General features: G+C 36.7%; 1 non-coding gene across 1 annotated transcript; it reads left to right on the forward strand.

Annotated features, from left to right (window-relative positions):
- Positions 1–1,139: 1,139 nt before the first annotated feature.
- Positions 1,140–1,246, forward strand: LOC139845921 (small nucleolar RNA R71). Its single transcript, XR_011758674.1, has one exon. It is a non-coding gene; the product is annotated as a small nucleolar RNA R71 (small nucleolar RNA).
- Positions 1,247–9,903: the final 8,657 nt, after the last annotated feature.

Here is a 9,903-nt window from a genome sequence, read left to right on the forward strand (position 1 = left end):
TTAGATCTTTCAGGAATTTGGCATATCTTGGCATTCCTGAAATCACATCAATGAAAGGAAGATTGACATTTATTTTTTTAAACATATCCAAGAATTTGGATTGCTCAGCTTCAAGTCTTTCTTTTCTTATTTTACTTGGGTAAGGAAGTGGTGGTTGGTATGGTTTAACATAAGGTTTAGCTTTAACTGTGTTATCTTCATTAACCTTTTCAACTACCGGTTCTGATTCCTTCACTTGTTCAGGTTGTGGTGCCTGTGTAGTAGGAATAGCGTCATTAGAAATTACAGGCATTTCAGGTGATTTAAGTGTAATACCACTTCTCGTGGTAATGGTTTTAGCTGTTTCATTCTGGGGGTTAGCATTTGTATCGCTAGGTAGACTTCTCGATTTTTTTTCACCTATCAACCTTGCTAAGTTGCTTACTTCTTGTTCCAGATTTTGAATTGAAGCTTGTTGATTTCTAAATGCTTGAGCATTTTGTTCATTAGTTTGTTTCTGAGATGTGAAAAACTGCGTTTGATATTCAACTAGCTTCGACATCATGTCTTCTAAATTTGGCTTTTTATCATCGGTTTGTGGTGGTTTATTTTGAAAAATAGGTCTTTGTTGATTGTAAGTATTGTTAGATACTTGTTGATTTCTAGGACCTTGTTGGTTGTTGTATGGAACATTTCAGTTATAATTCTGATTTTGATTGTAGTTTGGTCTTGGTGGTTGATAATTATTCTGATAATTATTTCCAGGCCTTTGGTTCATGTATGAAACATTCTCTCGTTGTTCCATTGTTTGTTCAATACTGAGACAATCTTTTATCAAATGTGGTCCTCCACACTGCTCACAACTAATTCGTATTGCGTGAATATCTTTAGTCATCTTTTCCATTCGTCTCTTGAAAGCATCTAACTTTGCGAAAATGGAATCAAAATCATGGCTAGAATCGGCTCTAGCTGCTTTAGATGATCTAACGATGTCTTTTTCTTGATGCCACTCATGTGAGTGGGAGGCAGTGTTATCAATAATTTTGTAAGCTTCAGTTGCGGTTTTCTTCATAATGGAACCACCAGCTGCTATATCGATGTCTTTTCGTGTAGTAATATCGCATCCTTGGTAAAATATTTGTACTATTTGATAAGTGTCTAAACCATGTTGAGGACATCCTCTCAACAACTTTCCAAATCTTGTCCAAGCTTCATATAAAGTTTCATTTGGCTTTTGTGTGAACGTAACAATTTCTCCTTGAAGTCTCACGGCTTTAGATGCCGGAAAGAATTGTTTAAGAAATTTTTCAACTAAGACATCCCATGTATCAATCGCCCCTTCAGGTAACGATTCTAACCAATCTTTGGCTTCTCCCTTTAAAGTCCATGGAAATAACATGAGATAGATCTGTTCATCCTCAACTTCTATGATTTTGAATAGAGTACAGATCCTATTAAAGGTACGAAGATGTTCGTTTGGATCTTCTTTTGGCGCACCACTAAATTGGCATTGATTAGTTACCATGTGTAGGATTTGTCCTTTGATTTCATAATCTGGCGCATTAATGTCTGGTTGAGTAATTGCGTGACCTTGGCCAATGCGTTTAGCTCTCATTCGGTCTTCCATACTTAGAGGTTCCAGATTTTTCATGATTGAATTTGTTGAATCTGAATCACTAGAGGATTCTGAGTTAATGGTTTCTTCCTCGACAATCTCTGGATGAGTGATTTGTGGTTCAGGAGGAATGATTAGTGGTTCAGGATCTCTGAATTGTCCCCGAATATCCTCCGGGTTCTCAATTGTGAGGTCGGGTTCAAAAAATGGATTATTGGAAATTTGAATCGGAGCACTTGGTTGATTAGATGATGATTCTAAAGAAAAATCAACGGCGATAATATTGGCTAGATGTGTTGATCGAGTTACAGGTGGTAAACGTATGAAAGGTGGTGAACGTTTTGCTCGGTGCATTCACTGAATATCCTATTAGTTATAAAGATAAAAATTATATAAGTTATCAAATTAATAGATTTTTCTAATTTTGACCACGTTTCGAATAGCTAATAGATGCAGCAGGTAGCCAGGACCTTTTAAATTTGAAGCCCACAACTCGCCACTAACAAATCCAACTATTACTACGAACCAGAAAATTTTGGATGTCTATCAATTTAACCGCTTAAAATAATTTTTTCGTCGAAGTTTAAAGAAAATAAAGAAAATTCTATGTCCTAAAAACTAGAGCGTAGAAATGAGAAAGAAAAAAAGCGCGTCGAAAAAAGTCGAAAAATAAAAGGCCGAAAAATAAAAATAAGAAAGTAAAGCGTCGAAACTTAAAAGTTTAAAAACTAAATATTAAAAGTAACGTCTAAAGGTATTAACGCTTAAAAGGAATTCTATATCCAAAACGGCAATAACTTAATTAGGCACTAAATTCTATTAAATGTTAAAGCGATAAGTGACGTCGTAAAATTCTAAAGCGCCTAAATCTTAGTCTAAAGAAAAAGTACTTAAGGGATTTTACGGCAAAGCCTAGAAATCTAGAAATATAAAATAACTACGGCAAGAACTAAGTTTAATCTAATTACGAACGATAAAAAAATACAAATTACGAATTAAACGATTATAAATAAAAATACAAAATACAAAAATAAACTAAGTTGATAAAAATACAATTTTACAAAATTATTATTTTTATATTATTATTTTATAAAAGTATTAATTTATATATATTAATAAAACTAATTAACAACTTAAAAATACAAATTAAATAAAACTAAAACTAATTATTATTATATATAAACCTTAATTAACTAATTAATTAATAATAATAATTATTAAAACTAACCCTAATCCGTACCAGCTGAGGTTTCAGGCGTGTCAGATGTAACGACCCGTCAAAATCGCTATTGACGCGGCACGTTAATCATTGATTCCACAGTGAGGTTTTGACCTCTATATGATACGCTTTGATAAAATATTGCATTCATTAAAATAAGTGACTTTCTAAACATAGAAAGTTATAAACATGTGGGCAAGTGCTTAGGTATAAGCAAAACCCCGAAATACATAAGTCTTTAATTTACAGGTTGACATCACAGTCCAATTATTTATTACACAACGCAGTTTTATTTTGAATGCAATAAACTTTGTACAAAGCATGAGAGACTCCATGCAGGCAACAAGCACATCACAGCGGAAGCATTCTAAGGACCTGAGAATAAAACATGCTAAAAAGTCAACACGAATGTTGGTGAGTTATTTGTTTAATTGCTCGAGTCATAAACATATATAAAGATAGACCACAAGATTTCATCAAAAGTTTATCAATAGATTCTACATAACAGAGCACCCTGGTAACTAAACTTAACGCTATAGTGATAATTACCCCATTCGTTTTAATACACGTAAACCAACGTGTCTTAAACTCAAATAACATACGTCCGTTAAAAGGCTAGCGCTCTAGCTCGGACGGGGATGTCAAGCCCTATGGATCCATATACAATTATTCGCGCCCACCAGTCCATATCCTATGTACTGGCAGCTACTAGTTACCAAAGCTAAGGGATTTTCGGTTTAACTCAGTGTAGAATTTAGTATGTACTTGTGTCTTATCGCGTTTAAAATAAATTGCATGTATTCTCAGCCCAAAAATATTTAAAGTATTTAAAAAGGGAGACTATAAACTCACAGTTCAATATTGTGATTCAATATTGTAGGCAAATTGCGTAGACGTAATGATGGTAGACGACTGTATGGTTGGCCTTGGATTCAAGAACAATACCCCGAATAATACCTAATATTTCCTTAGCTTAAAGCGGTTTGAAACCCGAATTAAAAACACCCTCGTATATACCTTATTATTATTAAACTTAAATTTAAAATTATAATTATAATATAAATATAAATATTGAGAGTTAATGTGAAAGAGTTCGTCGAACAAACTGCGTATTTATATTACTTTTCGATTTACTTTAGCTCATGCGATCGCATGAGTTTTCAGTGTTTTTGCCATGCGATCGCATGGCCGCCTTTTCCGTTTTTGTTTGCTAGTTCGTCGACATCAAATAGTGTTACTGTAGCAAATAGTGTTTACTGTAGCAAATAGTGTTTTACTGTAGCAAATAGTGTTTACTGTAGCAAAGTAATTTTTACTGTAGCAACTAGGGTTTTACTGTAGGAAAGTCGTTTTTACTTGTACATATATATATATATATATATATATATATATATATATATATATATATATATATATATATATATATATACATACATATAATTGTTCATGAATCGTTGAGAGTAGTCAAAGGTAATTGTATATATGAAACAGTTCTAAAATTTTGAGACTCAATCTAACAGACTTTGTTTAACGTACCAAAATAATAAATCGTATAGAGAATTGGTTTAAATTAGTCGAAATTTTTCGGGTCATCACAGTACCTCCCCGTTAAAGAAAATTTCGTCCCGAAATTTTGAGTAGTACCTGTTTCATGAGCGATATCAGTGAACAAATGTGGATACTTTTGCTTCATTTGATCTTCACGTTCCCAAGTAAACTCGGGTCCTCGTCTTGCGTTCCAACGAACTCTAACTATCGGTATTTTGCTTTGTTTTAATTGTTTGACCTCACGGTCCATGATTTCAACAGGTTCTTCGACAAAATGGAGTTTATCATTAATTCGTATTTCGTCAAGAGGAATTACGACATCCTCTTCAGCTAAACATTTCTTCAAATTTGACACGTGAAATGTGTCGTGAACACTACTAAGTTCTTGCGGTAGCTTTAATCGATAAGCAACTGCTCTAATTCTTTCGGTGATTTCAAAGGGTCCTACGTACCTAGGACTTAGCTTTCCTCGTTTACCGAATCGTACAACGCCTTTCCAGGGTGACACTTTCAACATGACTTTGTCGCCCACTTGAAATTCTAGCGGTTTTCTTCTTACATCAGCATAACTCTTTTGGCGACTCATGGCCGTTTTCAATCGCTGTTGTATTTGAATGATCTTTTCGGTGGTTTCGTGAATAATTTCTGGTCCAGTAAGTTGTCTTTCTCCTACTTCACTCCAACAGATAGGAGATCTGCACTTTCTACTGTAAAGTGCTTCAAATGGTGCTGCGTTGATGCTCGTATGATAGCTGTTATTGTATGAAAATTCTGCCAACGGTAAGTGTCGATCCCAACTGGTTCCAAAGTCAATCATGCATGCCCGTAACATGTCTTCCAATGTTTGTATTGTTCTTTCACTTTGACCATCTGTCTGTGGGTGATAAGCGGTGCTCATATCTAATCGAGTTCCCAATGCTTTTTGTAATGATTGCCAAAAACGTGATGTGAATCGGGTGTCGCGATCAGATATGATGGAGATGGGTACACCATGCCTGGAAACTACTTCCTTCAAATATAGGCGTGCTAATTTCTCCATACTGTCTGTCTCCTTTATTGGTAGGAAGTGAGCTGATTTAGTTAGACGATCAACTATCACCCAAATAGTATCATGACTACTTGCAGTCCTTGGCAATTTCGTAATGAAATCCATGGTTATTCTTTCCCATTTCCACTGCAGAATTTCTGGTTGTTGCAGTAATCCTGACGGCTTTTGGTGCTCAGCTTTAACCTTTGCACACGTCAAACATTTGCTTACATAAGTAGCAATTTCTGTCTTCATATTAGGCCACCAATAGAACTTCTTGAGATCGTGGTACATTTTCCCATTTCCTGGGTGAATTGAGTACCTCGTTTTGTGTGCTTCATCTAGTACTAGTTGCCTTAGGTTACCATGTCTTGGTACCCATATCCTACCAGCAAAATACAGGGTTCCATCGGCTTTTACTTCAAGTTGTTTTTCTAACCCTTTGCTCATTTCACCTTTTTCGTTTTCTTCTTTTAAAGTTTCTAACTGTGCTGCTTGAATTTGCTTTGTGAGATCAGTACGAATTGTAATATTCAAAGCTCGGACCCTAAGAGGTTTTACTCTTTCTTTTCGACTTAGGGCATCAGCTACAACATTAGCTTTTCCGGGGTGGTAACGAATTTCACAATCGTAATCGTTTAACAACTCTACCCAGCGACGTTGCCTCATATTGAGTTGTTTTTGATCAAAAATATGCTGAAGACTCTTATGGTCGGTGTACACTGTACACTTGGTGCCATATAGATAGTGTCTCCATATTTTGAGTGCAAAAACTACTGCTCCAAGTTCCAAATCGTGCGTCGTATAGTTCTTTTCATGAATTTTTAGTTGTCGTGAGGCATATGCGATAAATTTTGTGCGTTGCATTAATACACATCCTAAACCTTGGCGCGAAGTGTCACAATAGATCACGAAATCATCATTTCCTTCCGGTAATGACAAAATGGGTGCAGACGTTAACTTCTTCTTTAATAACTGGAATGAGGATTCCTGTTCCGTGGACCAATCATACTTCTTTCCCTTTTGAGTCAATGCAGTTAAGGGTTTGGCGATTCTAGAGAAATCTTGAATGAATCTTCGGTAGTAACCAGCAAGACCTAAGAATTGGCGGATTTGTGTTGGAGTCTTCGGTGTTTCCCATTTACTAATGGCTTCGATCTTGGCGGGGTCAACTTTAATTCCATGTTTACTGACAACATGGCCCAAAAATTGAACTTCTTGTAACCAGAAATCACACTTCGAAAATTTTGCGTACAATTCTTCTTTCTTGAGTATCTCTAGTACCAGTCTTAAGTGTTGCTCATGTTCTTCCTTGTTCTTCGAGTAAATCAATATGTCGTCGATAAAAACAATGACAAATTTATCTAAATACGGTCTACAGATGCGATTCATTAGATCCATGAATACTGCTGGAGCATTAGTCAATCCAAAAGGCATGACTAAAAATTCATAGTGACCGTAACGGGTTCTGAACGCTGTTTTAGGAACATCTTCTTCCTTCACTCTCAGCTGATGATATCCGGAGCGTAGATCAATCTTAGAATAAACACTTGATCCTTGCAATTGATCAAACAAATCATCAATCCTCGGTAATGGGTACCGATTCTTGATCGTTAATTTATTTAATTCTCGGTAATCTATGCACATTCTCATAGATCCATCCTTCTTCTTGACGAACAGAATAGGAGCACCCCAAGGTGAAAAACTAGGACGAATAAATCCACGGTCCGATAATTCTTGCAACTGGTCTTGTAATTCTTGCATTTCTGAAGGTGCAAGTCTATATGGTGATCGGGCTACAGGTGCATCTCCTGGTATGAGATCAATCTGGAATTCTACACATCTGTGTGGAGGTAGCCCCGGTAATTCTTCTGGAAATACTCCGGGATATTCTCTTACAACCGGCATGTCATTAATGCTTCTTTCTTCAGTATCGATCTTCTTTACGTGTGCCAGAATAGCATAACAACCTTTTCTTATAAGTTTCTGGGCCTTCATACAGCTGATAAAGTTCAGCTTTGAGTTGCTCTTCTCCCCATAAATCATTAATGACGTTTCATCCTTACGAGGGATGCGGATTGCTTTCTCAGCGCAAACAACTTCCGCTCTTGTTTTGGACATCCAGTCCATGCCAACGATTACGTCAAAACTTCCTAGTTCTACGGGTATCAAATCGATTTTGAAGGTTTCACCAGCGAGATTCATTTCGCAACCATGGCAAATTTTATCGGCTTTTATCAGTTTACCATTAGGTAATTCAATAGTATATTTATCGTCTAGAGGTAATGATGCACATTTTAGTTTAAAACTAAAGTCTTTACACATATAACTTCTATCAGCACCCGTATCAAACATAATAGAAGCTAGTTGATTATTAACGGTAAACGTACCCGTGACAAGATTAGGATCCTCACGTGCTTTACTGGCACTAACATTAAATGCCCTCCCACGTGCGGGTTCTTTGTTCTTCTCCTTATCAGGGCATTGATTTATAAAGTGACCAGACTTCCCGCATCCATAACATTTCTTGACATCGGTCAATTTTGTCTTTACTTCAGAAACGGTGGCATAACAATCTTTCGCCACATGTCCTTTCTTGTTGCACTTATCACAGACCACTTGGCAATAGCCTGCATGATGTGTGTAACACCTTTTGCAGAACGGATGAGGTCCCTTATAGTTTGGACTTGCAGTTGCCCCATCTTGTTTACCTTTAAAAGTTTCTTGTTTCTTCAGGTGAGTACTTTTGCCCTTATAGTCTTCCCATTTCCTCTTTCCTTCAGTTGTCTTGACTTCGGTAATTGGTGCCTTAATCGAACTCTCTGTGATCTGGTCCATGAGTTGGTGTGTCATTGTCATGGCTTCCTGCATCGTATTTGGTTTGGACGATGTAACATTTCCTTTGATATTGATTGATAAACCATCAATATACATTTCTATCTTTCGTTTCTCGTTTGGCACCAATTCGGGACACAACAAGGCTAGTTCCATGAAACGCTTTTCATAGTTATTGAGATTCGCGCCGATAACCTTCAGATTACGTAACTCAGATTCCATCTTTCTGATCTCGTTTCGAGGACAGTACTCCTCGATTAGCATCTTTTTCAGTTCTTCCCAAGAGATATCATATGCCGTATCTATTCCTTCTGCTTTAGCATAATTGTTCCACCAAGTAAGTGCACCGTCTTGCAACGTACACGAAGCATACTTTGACTTGTCTCCGTTCGCACAATTACTGATTTTGAAAACGGACTCCATCTTTTCAAACCATCGGGTTAAACCGACTGGTCCCTCGGTTCCACTAAACGTCTGTGGTTTGCATCCTTGAAAAGTTTTGTATGAGCATCCGTTTCGTGAGTTTGTGTTTACGGCTGCTGCTTTGGCTGCTGCTTCGGCTGTTGCTTTTGCTGCCTCGGCTGCAGCAATTCTTTCATTCACACGTTTCTCGACTAGTTGCTCAAACTCAGCATCCGACATTTGAGACATGTTTCTTCAATAAACACAACAGATATAATTTAATCATATAGAATATTGTAGGTAAAATGAGTTGTCAATAGTTAATCGTAGCATATTAATAATATGAACCGATTATTATAAAAGCCTTTTCTTCTTATTAGCATTTTATAATTATTTCTAGGGTATTACCTACCCGTTAAGTTCATACATAATAGCTAGTACAAGGAATTAACTACTAAAATCCTAATAATATTCCACTATGAAAAATTATAGCGAGTTACTACATTATTATGTAATAATAATAATAAGAAGTAGTAATAATACAAATAATCATTCCATGCATTTATTATTAATAAACCAAAATAATACAATACCATACAATACTGATATTTTACATATGCTTATTTTACATAACAAGATAGAGTAGCACACATAAGCAATAAAATAGCGCATGGAAGATTTATGGTTGCGAGGTCGTTTATTCAGAACTATCAGAAACTTCTTCCCATTTGGTTCTCTCTGCCAATTGTTTGTGTGCACATGGTCCGACAGACATTCCGGCAGTGTATTTTATTTTTGGTTGGGGTTTTGAGGTACCCGTTGCCTCAGTGGGTTTAATACAATAAGGGTGGTTACGGATCGAATGGTCCTGTTCTTTTTTAATAATTAAGGACATTTTATTATTGTGGTTGTTTTTATTATCTATAGCAAGTTGGAATTTCTCCTTAGTGATCTCTTTTATTTCATTAGCGAAATCCTCCTCCTTACTGATCTCGTCTGATGACGAACTGTCTGAGTCATGTGTAGGAGAATATGATGACGAACTGCAAGAATATGTACCGGTGGTCATGAACCGAAATCTGCCAGGCGTAATCGGCACAACCCGCCCGTCGGCGGTATATCTGGACCAATGTCCATATTTGTTTAGAAATGGACGATCCTCGTTTACTCCAGGGATCATGGGTCCATGCCAACGATACTGTGGCTCCGGAAAACTAGAGTTGGGTGGAGCTGGAACCTCCTCTGGGTTTACCGGGAGTTGAGATTCCCCGGCTAACA

The sequence above is a fragment of the Rutidosis leptorrhynchoides genome, chromosome 4 (assembly GCF_046630445.1).
Source record: "Rutidosis leptorrhynchoides isolate AG116_Rl617_1_P2 chromosome 4, CSIRO_AGI_Rlap_v1, whole genome shotgun sequence".
NCBI lineage: Eukaryota > Viridiplantae > Streptophyta > Magnoliopsida > Asterales > Asteraceae > Rutidosis > Rutidosis leptorrhynchoides.